We start from the raw sequence: 12,329 nt of genomic DNA on the forward strand, positions 1-12,329 counted from the left end.
CGACACTCTAACCCCCCCGGCCCAAAATTTTTTAAAACCACCTGGGAATTTTATCTAGCCAGTACCTTGATAACCCGCACCAACAGCCCACAAAACCCCCCCCCCCCCCCCCCCCGCCGCCGTTAAGTAAGAAGCTAGCGCCCCTAGGCCGCCGCCGCAAGCTCTTATATATATAACTACGTAGTAAATACAAAGGCTCTACTTATATACTCTAGATACGCCCGCTACCTCCGCGCCCTTATAAGCGACCCCTCCGCCGCGCCTTACTATAGCGTTAAGAGTAAGTTATCCTATAACCTCCGTATAGCCCGCTAGCTAACTTATATAGATTCCGGTAGTAAGAAGTATTACTATTATACTAATATTAAGTATAAGTATATCCTTATAAGTTTTCTATTTCTTAAAAAATCTAAACGCCGCTCCCTTATATTACTAATACTTACGTTCTATAGCTCGCTCCTAAGGCCGTCCCTACCGCCCTAGAGTTCCTTACCGCTAAAGCCGCGGGCGTTATTCCGGGCGATAGGTCCGATATAAGTCCGCTATATACCCGTAAAGAGAACGTATATTAATAAGTTAGGAACTATATAAAAAGTTTACCGCTAGCGAGTATACGCTACGCGCGCTATATTAGTATCCTCGGGCCGCCCCCGACGCTACTTATAGTAATACTAGCCTCGAGGCTATAGTACGCTCGCTCTACGAGTATTTTATAAGTTCCCTACGGCCCCCTTATAAGTTATCGACTAACTTCCTAGAAACTTCTTATTATCGAGGGTAGTAACCCTCTTAATAAAGAGCCCGAGACCGAGGAGGAGGAAGCGGCCCCTATAGCCTAGATATAGTATTATTATAGTTTAAGTATAGAGGACCCCTCGGGGCTAATTTTTATTTTTTAATTTTTTAAGAAAAGTTCTAATATACGGTCTCCCTATAGTAGCCTAGCTAATTAGCTACGGCCGTGAGGCCTTAAATAAACTTCCTCCCCCCCCCCCCCCGCTTATAAGTCGAGTATAAATATCGTAAAATTAATTATATCTAGGGCGGAAAGCCTACGTATCTATTATAACCTCGCCGTATTCTAGCTAGGACCGTCGTGAAAATCCGCGGATCCGTAAATTTCCTCGAATTCGTCGAGCGCGGCCGTATCTTTAACGCTTAATAGCGGCTCTTAGGTTAGTTCGGAGTAGCCCTTTTACTTTACTAAGTATTCCCTCCGTAACCCGCGGCCTCGCCGCTTAGTTTATACGCAAAGGATATATTTAACTAGCTATTCTTATTATTCGTTAACTAAGATCGCAGGAGGTTAAGTATCGTCGGTTTATTAACTAGTTACTAAACCCGGGCCCGCCCTCTATAGTTAGTTAACGTAAAAGCGCGGGTAGATCGCAAAAAGAACGCTAAGCTCGATCACTAAGGGGCTAATAACCTTAGTAACTTTATATTTATAATATAGGGCGTCGAGCTTCTTACTTAGTCTCGCCGTGCGGTAATTCGCTATTTTTAGCTATACTTTATTACTAACCTCGAACCGTTCGGTAAGTCGCCGGTGCGAGTTAGCCGCGTCCTCGGCGCGTTATTACGCGGTAGCGATAGCCGTCTATATAAAGTCTATTACCCTTCTTAGCCGGGAGATAAAGTCCCTCGTAGCGAGCTCGGGGGAACTCCGTAGCTCGCTTACCTTACTATCTAGCACCTAAATCGCTAATAATTCCTAGCCGTATTCGTAAAAGAAAGGGCTAACTATTATAGCGGCGTTCTTCCTATTATTAAGCACTAATATCGCTACGGGTAGCTAGTCCGACTAGTTTAATTAGGCTTAATTAATATAATAACGAAGGTATACCTAGATCTCTTAGTTATTCCTCTCCGAGATCCTATTTATTTAAGGGTAATAAGCGGTACTTAGTCGCTACGTAACCCTTATAAGTCGGTAAAGGCTCTTCTAGAATCTTCCGGTCTAGTTTATCCCTTTATTACTAACGATAGATATCGGTATCCTATAGTACCGGTAGTAGTACGTAAGGAAGCGCTATATATACGCCTCGGTAGTTATATTACTTATCGCCTCGAGCGTTACTACCTTTATTAGCCTATCCGTAATAACCTAAAGGTACTACGCCTTATCTAAACCCGACTCGGGTAGGCTTATAATAAAATCTATTATAAGGTTATTACGTAATCGCTCTAGGATAGGCAAGGGCTTAAGGAGGCCTTACTTTACCTCTCTTTAAATATAATTCCGGCCGTAGGCGTCGCACGCTACGATAAACTTACGAATAAGCTTCGTTATACTTAGCTAAAAGAATTTCCTCGCTATTACTTCGTAAGTAATATCCTATCTAAGGTAGCCGACTAACGGAGCCTTATGAATCTTTTATACTAATTAACTACGTAGCCTATCTATATTATCTACGCTATCCCCGGGAGCGCCCCTAGGAACTTAGATTTTATCTTAGAATAGTAATCCCCGGCTAGAATTAATCTAGTATTCCGCGATCTAGACCTTAAGTCCTAGGCGAGTAAGGAAGTAGCGCTCTCGTTACGATACCGCTCGGTATACTATCTAATAAACCTTATCCTAGCGGATAATTTCGTCCTAGAGGTTCGCTAAGGCTTTATCGGCGGAGAAGATATTAATTCCCTCCGCGAGCGGCGAAAGGCTAGTATCTTTAATACTCCCTAGTATCTATATAAGCGGGCTCTTTAGTAGCGAGCCTCTAGGAAATATCTCCCGGAAGCGGCCGAGCGTGCGAGGATTATTTTCTCCCGCGGGAATATCTTATTTACAGCGACTTAGCGCGTTAGGCGTAGCGGCTTCGCACCCCGGGCGATAGCGTAGCTAGCATAGCTAGAAATTATATTCTTAAAGCTCTATAGCTTAGCGCACCTACCTCTTATTAAGCTATCGCTTCGTAAGGAAGTATATAAGGTTACTATAGTCCGTGAGTATCGTAAAGGACTTATAGCTTTTTAACTCCGCCCTCTATACTCTTAAGCTATATATAATAGCTAAGAGTTCCTTATTATAGATCTTATAGTTATACTTAGCTAGCGATAGCTTCTTCGAGTTATATACGATAGCGCGGCGGTTCCCTTGCGAGTCTAACTAAGTTAGGGTCGCTCTTATAGCCTATCCTAACGAGTCGGTCTTTAGCTAAGTCTCTCGCTCGGTATCGAAGTATTAAAAGACTAAGGCTTCGTAAAGCTTATACTTTAATTCCGAGAACGCTATATCTTCTTCTTCTAACTAAATAAAAGGAACTCCTTTCTTCGTAAGTACTATTAATAAGATCGCTATATCGGAGAAATAATCTATAAAGCCGCGGTAATAATTCACGAAGCCTAAGAAGCTCTATACTCCCTTTACTATCGTAAGCGCCTCTTATTCGCGTATAGCTCGTAGCTTCTCTAGGTCGTAAGATACTCCCTTCTTAGCCTTTATTACGTAGCTAAGGTAGTTTACCTTCTTTATAGTAAACGCGCTCTTCTTAGGGTTTAATAATAGCCTTATATTAGCGAGCGCCTTAAGTACTCGCTATACTTTCGTAAGGTAGTCGCTCTTCGATTTATTCGAGTAAATTAAGATATCGTCGATATATATAGTTACGAAGTCCCCTAAGAACTCTTAGAGGACGTTATTAATTCGCCGCTAAAATATAGCGGGGGCGCCGCTTAGCCCGAACGGGTATATAGTCTACTCGAATAACCTATATCTCGTTCGGAACGCTATCTTCTCCTCGTGACCCTAGGCTATCCGGATCTTATAAAAAGCGGCTATTATATCGAGCTTCGTAAATTACTTTACTATAGATAAGCTATAAAGTATCTCCGAGATTAATAAGAGTAAGTATCTATCCTTTTTCGTAATCGCGTTTAATACTCGATAATCGTAATAAAATCGGATTCCGCTATTTAATTTCTTTATAAAAAGCACCGGTACCGACGCGGGGGAGCTACTAGCCCGTATAAAACCCTTATCGAGTAGGTCTCGAAGTACCTTCCGTAATACTAAGAGTTCCTCTCTCGATATCTTATAGAGTAGTCCCTATAATAAGGGCGCTTCGTTCTTATTACTATCCCGCACTAAGTATACTTCGTAATCTATGCTTAGTTAGTATAAGGGTAGCTCTATCGCGTAATCTAGCGAGAATAACTTTAGGAAATCTTATAAGATATCGGCCGGTACGAAGTCCTTAAGGTCTACCGGCGTCTTCGGTACGAGTACGTCCTCTATATCTTTTAATAAGATCGCGCTAATAGCCGGGTCCCTTAGCTTACGTCGTCGTGCTCGCTAGTATTCCGCTACGAAGACGCTCCTTAATATAAGTTTCGCTACTTATACCGCTTATACTCCACGGGGTTCTTACTCCCTAACTAAGCGGACCGCTAGCCCTATATAGCTATGCTAGAGTTACTTTCTCTTAGCGTTATAGCTAGTTTTATTACGTACTATCTATAGGTTACCTAGAAATAGGTCTTAGCTAAGACCCGGTATTACGTAAGTAAAGACTTCTTCTTCGAAGCTATAGATCTTTACTATTAATACTACGACCCCGTTACTTTTTCCTTACTTTATCTCTTCGGAGTATCCCCTTAAGGGGCGGGAATACTCTTTTACTAACGGGAGGCTAAGTCTCGTTATAAGGTCTTCGCTTATAACTATATAATAATTATAGCTAGAATTTATTAAGGCCTTCGTAGTATAAACGCTATTTATTCGTACCTATATATTTAATAAAGAATTACTTAATAAACTCTTAAACCTTTTCTAATAAGTAATCTTAGCTCTCGTAGGCCCCGATACCCGACTTTACTTCGGGGCTATATATTTCCCGCTGTAGTATTAGGCTCCTCGTTATCTTCGCTATCGCCGCGGGTATCTTACGAAATCTTTATTACCCTAGGAGAGGGATACTCTTACTTAATATAGCCCTCCTAGCCGTAGGACTAGTACGAGATAAGCTTCCGCGGCCGACCCTTAGAGGCGCGGCTACCCCGCTACGATAAGCGATTAACGCCGCCTATTCGGATATCGCTATCGTTATTACGAGTAATATACGCGCGGTTAGTCTCTAGTATAACCCTCCTACGAAGGAACTATATCTTCGAGCCCTTATTAGCGCTTTCGAGCTTTTAAGCTACGCCCTATACCCTCGTAACTTACTCGCTATAGTCGTTAGGGAGGTTTATAGGAATAAGTACGTTACGGAGTCGCTAATTAATCGTACCCGATAGGAATATAAGGTAAGCGCTATTAGTCTAAAGGCCGCCGCTAGCCTCGGCTAGAACGCGCTCGAACCTAAGTAAGAAAGCCGCGAAGGACTATATCTTACTCTACTTAAGGTTCCGTAGGGTTTCCGTAGCGCGTGCGCCTTAGTTTAGGTCGGCGTAATACCGATCGAGGTAGGCTAAGAATATATAGGGGTCCTAGTCAGCTTATTCCCCTACCTTATAATAAGCCCGCACGACATACTATATATTAGTATCTAAGTAGCTATTAATAAAGTACTAGCGTTCTTATTACGAGTCGAAGTAATCCTAGTCTAGCTCGAGCTTATCTTTTATCTAGGCCCTCTATAAGTTATAGTCCCTAGTATTACCCGAGAACTTCGCGGGGTTCGCTAGCGGCTTCCTTATAAAGTAACCGCCGGGCTTTCGCTTAGGAAGCGCCTCGGCCGGGATATTAGCCTAAGGAGCCTCGTCGGGCGCTATATCGATAACGACGGAGGGGACGGGTATAGGGTACTCGGGTATATCTTATTCAAGGGCTTAGGAAAGGGCCGGCGTTATAAGGTTACTATAAATAAGCTACGAGAGCGCGGCGATTTACTCTTATATCGGTCGGAGCGAGGTATTTAGCTATTTAGCGACTTATATAATTACCTACGGAGGTACTTCGAAATTCTATTCGTCGGATATCGTAGCTCGTGCTATATAAATACGCTACGTCGTTAGATTAATCGTTAGATATATTATAGGCTAGGCCCGGTTAGAATAACTTAGTAGCTTAGATTAAGTTTATCTAACGATAAGGTAGGAAAAGAGAAGGAAGGGGGAATTTACGGTCCTTTTTTTCTATAAAGACTCTACGAAGTCTATACGTCTCCGCGGGCACGCGTCACGTGTTTAGGTCGACCGGGCTGGGTCTCGTACCCAGCCGCTAGCAACGGGTAGAACCGTAACAGCGGACGACCTTAATTAATCTTTTAATATTATTTTTTTATTTATTATTTATATTTTATTAAATATAATTTATATTAATTATAAAAAGAAAGCTATGTAATTAAATAAATTTATTCCCTTAACTTATATTTAATTTTATTAATAAATATAGCTTATTTATATAATAAAAAAAACCTAAAAAAAACTATAATAATATTCTTTATATATTTATTATATTATATTATATTTTTATTAACCTTAAAAGCGAGTTATAAAAAGCTCCCGCTAAGGTTATCTAATTGGGTAATTTTAATAATATTCTTTATAAACTAATAAATATAGCTATAGAGTTATTATAGCTTAGATTATTTTATAGCATAATATATAGTTATTATTATATATCTCTAGCCTTTTAGCTAAATATATTTATATTATAATTATTATTATATATTTAAGTTAGCGAGATTATATTAATATCTCTTAGTTTTCTAAGTATGTTAATATTTATTAATATATATATTATATATTCATAAAAAACCTTATATTATTGCTATATAAGCCCTTTAATAATAATATCTATATTTTTTTAGCTTATTATTATTATAACTTTCTTTATAAATAATACTTATTTTATAATATTTATATATTTTATATTATAAATAAATATTTTAAAATAAATCTAGCTTTATAATATTATTTATATTTTAATATAATTATAATACATAGATAAATAATATATAGAGGTTATCTAACTTTATAATATTTCTTCCTTATTTTTATATAAATAGTTTTATTTTTTCTTTAGGAATTATAAAACTAACTTAGCTATATTTTCCCCTCGCCTTATATAAGATTCTTTTATATACTTTAGGGCTTATATATTTTCTAAGTCTATTTGTTAATTATAGTCTATAAGCTAGCTTTTTTACTTAATTAAATATAATAATTTATTATTTATTTTTTTATAATTATAAATAAATATAATTTCTTAAAGCTTTAATTCTTTTTATATATATTTATATCTAAGAATTTATAGTTTTAATTTATTAATATAAAATATATTATATATTTAATATTTAATTATATTTCTTAGGAGTATAAAATAATATACTTATATATTAATATATTCTAAGACTAAGAATAAGCCTAAGAAGTAAAGTATTAATTTCGAAGATTTATACCTAAGTTAAAGGGACTTTATTTTTAATTTAATTAAATTATTTTATTATAGCTATAATTCTTAATAAAAATAATTTTAATATTTCTTTTATTAGTTTTTATTTTAATTATATTTATAAATCTTTAAGTTTTTTAATATATTAGTTTATATCTAGATTTTCTTTTCACATTATCCCTAACGCGTATATAGAACTAAGGGTTATACCCTATAAGTACTATATATAGCGATAGCTTTATATTTATATTTAATATATTATTTATTATAAATTTTATTTATTTTAATAATAATAACTAAGAATATTAATTATTTATTATAAAGTATTATAAATAATACTCTAATATTTAGTTTATTTATTTTATTTAATTACTAATATATAAGTAAAATATTATTAATAATTAATTATATACCTTAAAGGTATAATATATTAATTAAAATATATTTATAAATATAAACCTATAATTTAATATAATATCTTAGAGTAAATTATAATATAATTTAATTTTAATATAAATTAATCCGGCTAATTTAAGTATAATAGTCGTTATAATAATAAAAAGAATATATAATAATATTATAAAATACTAAGTTATAATGAGAATTATATCTATTTCGTTATTATATTAATCTTATATTAAAAATAAATTAATAATAAAGTCTATTATAATTTCTTAAAATAATTAAAATAAATATAATAATAATAATAATTTTTTATAAAGCTTATATTTCTTAAGGATAACTCTTTACTAAATAAGATAAGTTTATATATATTCTTTTCTTTATTTATATATTTTATTTTAAAAAGATTTATATTTAATAAAGCTTTATATTCATTAAATCTTAAAATATTTTATAAATAAATTATTATAATATAATTAGATTAGCTTATTTATAAAGCTAAGATAGTTTAATATTTAAATCTTTTTATTAATTTAAAATAAATTTCTTTATATAATAAATTATTAAGTATTTTTTTCTTATTTATTATATTTATTATAATCTTAATTTTATTAAGCTTTATAAATTAATTTTTAAAATTTATTATTTAGATTTAGAGTATAAATATTTATTTAAATATTTTATATATAAGCTTATAATATTTATTTAAATATTATTTTAATATATTAAATTAAGTATATTTTTAATAAAAAAATAAATATCTTATTCTTAAGTAATTTTTTATTATATTTAACTTATTTTAATAATATATTTATAAGATTTAACTCTTTTATATAATATTTAATTATAAAATAATATAAAATAAGAAATAAATATTATTTTATTTATTATTTTAATAATATAAGTTATTTTATAAAACTATAAAGGTTCTAATAATTATTTAAAACCTTAATAATATATATAGTTTTTTTAATATAATATCTTTAATATTTAAAAAACTTTATAATAATTATTATTTTTTAATTTAATATATTATAATTTAATTTTAAGCCTTAAAACCCTCGCGATTTAAAATTAATTAAATATTTTTTTTTTTAATATTTTATTATAAAAAATTATTATGATTATTTTTTTAATTTATAATTTAGAAATAAAATTATAATATAAAATTTTTTTTTTAAAAAATATCAATAAAAATATAAAATATATTTAATTTTATTTTTTTAAAGTATATTTAATTTATTTTTTTATTATTTTTATTTTTTTTTAAATAATATTATTAAAAACTATATTATTTTAAAAAAATTATAAATAAATTAATAATAAAAATTATAAAAATTAATAAAGATTTATATTTTTTATAAATTATAAGTTTTTTTATTATATAATTATTTCAATTTTTTTTTTAAATTTATTAATATTTTAATAATATTAATTATAAATCTTAAGAAATTAATTTTTTTTATAAAAAATATATTTTAATAATTTAATTAAAAACTTAATTTTTATAATTTATTAAGTATTTTTTTATAAATTTTAACTATATATATTTTTAATTTTTGAAAAAATTAAAAATTTATTAAAATATATAATATATATTATATTTAGAAAAAATAAAGAATATTATAAATATATTCTTAAAATATAATATAAATATTAATAAATTTAAAAAATATTATATAATATTTATAATATTTATATAATATTTTAAAAATAATCTTTTATTTATTATTTATTATTTATTTTAATATAAATATAATAATATATATTCTTAATATTAATTTTAAAAAAATAATAAAAATTCTTTATATAATTATAATTTTTATAATTAAAAATTAAATAATAATATTTATAAATATTTTTTATAAATAATTTTTTAATTTATAAAGTTTTTTTAATAATAAAAAATAAATTAATTTAAATAAAAAATCTTTATTATTAATAAAATTAATAATATAATCTTAAACTTAATATTATAATAAAATAATTTTTTTATTAAATATAAATATTTTTAAAAAATTATATAATTTTATAAAAATTTATTTTATTTTTTAATATATAAAATTTTTAATTTTTTAAATTCTTTTTTTTAAAAATCTTTTTTTTTATAAAATAAATAATATGAATTTATATTCTTTATTAATAATTTTTTTATTATTTTTTTATAAAATTATAAGAATTTATTAAAAATTATATTATTAAATTATTATTATTTTTAAAAATAATTAAAATAAATTTATTTATTTTCTAGAATAAGTATTTTTTATAATATAAAGAATATTTTATTTATTATATTAAAATATTAAATATTTATATAAATATATAAATAATTCTATATTTATTTATAATAATAAATAATATAATTTAAATATTATTATATTTTAAAATTTAATAAATAATATTATATAAAAAAAAGAATTAAAAATAAAACTTAAAAGTTTTTTTTTTATATAATTGAAATTAATAATATTATATATAATATTAATATTTAGCTTAATTTATATCTCTTAATTATATTCTTTATAAATTATAATTATTATTTAAATACTTTAAGTAATTTTTCTTTCTTTTTAAACCTTAATTACCCTTTCTTAAGTTAGCTAGCTTTTCTTAGTATATTTATTTTTTATTTTTATAAATAAGTACTCGAGAGATACTTAATATTTTAATATTTATAGTATTATAATAATTTATTATTTATTATTAAGTTATTATTAAATTATATAATATAAATAAAACTTATTATAATTAAAATATAAGACTTTTTTAATTTAAATATATCTTATTATTATATTATATTTTAATTAAGTTTTTATTATTTTATAAATATAATTCGGGAATTAATTATAAATATTATAAGCTTTTTTTATTTTTATAATAAAAATATATCTTATACTTATTTAAGAATAAAAATAATATTTTCTTATATAATTAATATTTAAATATTATATTTAAAAGATTATCTTAAATATTAGGGTAAAGTTTTATAAAATAAAAATATAATTAATTTATTTTAAATTTTTATTTAAAATATTATTTTAATAAATTAAGGTATATATAAAATTCTTAAGGGGATTATTTTTTTTTTTTAATATATATTATTAAATTATAATATAAATAAGTATTTATAATTTATTATATCCTTAATTAAATTTAAAGTTTATTCTTTAAATATAGATTAATTTTCTTAAAGAGCTTCTTAGTTATTTTTAGTATATTATTTTCTTATATATTATTTTTATTAAATATAATATACTTAATATATTTTATAAAGAGTATTAAGAATTATATTTTTATTAATATTATAATAAGTCTTAATATTATAAAATACTTTTTATAAGTTTAATAATTAATTATTATAAGCTATAAATAAAGAATTAAAAATAAATTAAATAAAATTAATAATCTTTATTTCTTTATTTAATATTTTTTTAAGTTTTATAATAATAATATAGCTTTCTTATAATATATTTATAATATAGGCTTATTATAAGCGATTTTACTTTTATTAAAGTTTTATAATAAATCTTTAGAACTTATTTTTTTATCTTAAGTATTTATATTATATTTATAAACCCTAAAATTATTTTAATTAATTAAATAAAAATATAAAGGTTAAAGGACTAAAAAAGTCTTATTCTTTAAATAATCTTTTTTTAAAAAAAACTATACCTTAATTTTATTTTTTACAAGACTTTTAAACGCTCTTTAAAAAAAGATACTTATAAGCGAGTTTATTTTTAAATTTATTATAACTTTTAGGTATTTTTTTTTTAAATAATCTTAAAAAAAGTTTAAGAAATTATAATAAAGATAAATAAATTAAATTAAGAAAGAAAAATAAAAATAATATATTTATAAGACTTAAATTTATTATTTTTTTAAAATTCTTTTTATTTATTTTAATTAATTTCCTTAAAAGAACTAGCTTATTTAGAAACTAAAAGAACCTTATTAAGTTACTTATATATTACCTATCTTAATAAAGTAACGCGCTAGGGTATCCGTGGCTTAATATTATATTTATTAGCTTAATACTCTTTAAGTAACTTAGGAGTCCTAACGGCTATAGTATCATATATAATTAGTTAGGAGGTTAGGGAGAGGCTAAGGGCGCCTATAATAGCTAGTATTAATGAAGAATTATAACCTCGCTATTTATACTAAAAATAAGCCTAACCCTTTATATATAAGGATTATAATTAAATTAATAATTATTTTTAGCCTTATTTCTAGCCTTAATTTAATATATTAATTAAATTTTAATATTATCTTAATCTTAAACTTTTAAATTTTATAATAATTATTATATACTTTATATAAAATATAAATATTATTATTATAAAGTTTATAATTTTTAAATTAAAATAAATAAATTTATTTATTATAGAATTAAATTCTATAATAAGGGTAGCGATTTATATAAGGTTATAAATATAAAGGTATAAAGTTATATATATATATATATATATATATATATATATATATATATATATTAATAACGTTAGTAGTTATCAATCCAATATCCCGCCGTACTAACGGCTAAACCCTTAAGCACTCTGTATTATACATGTCTATCGCCAGCTGG

This window comes from Emericellopsis atlantica (assembly GCF_019669845.1).
Source record: "Emericellopsis atlantica unplaced genomic scaffold F5Z01scaffold_50, whole genome shotgun sequence".
Classification (NCBI taxonomy): Eukaryota; Fungi; Ascomycota; class Sordariomycetes; order Hypocreales; family Bionectriaceae; genus Emericellopsis; species Emericellopsis atlantica.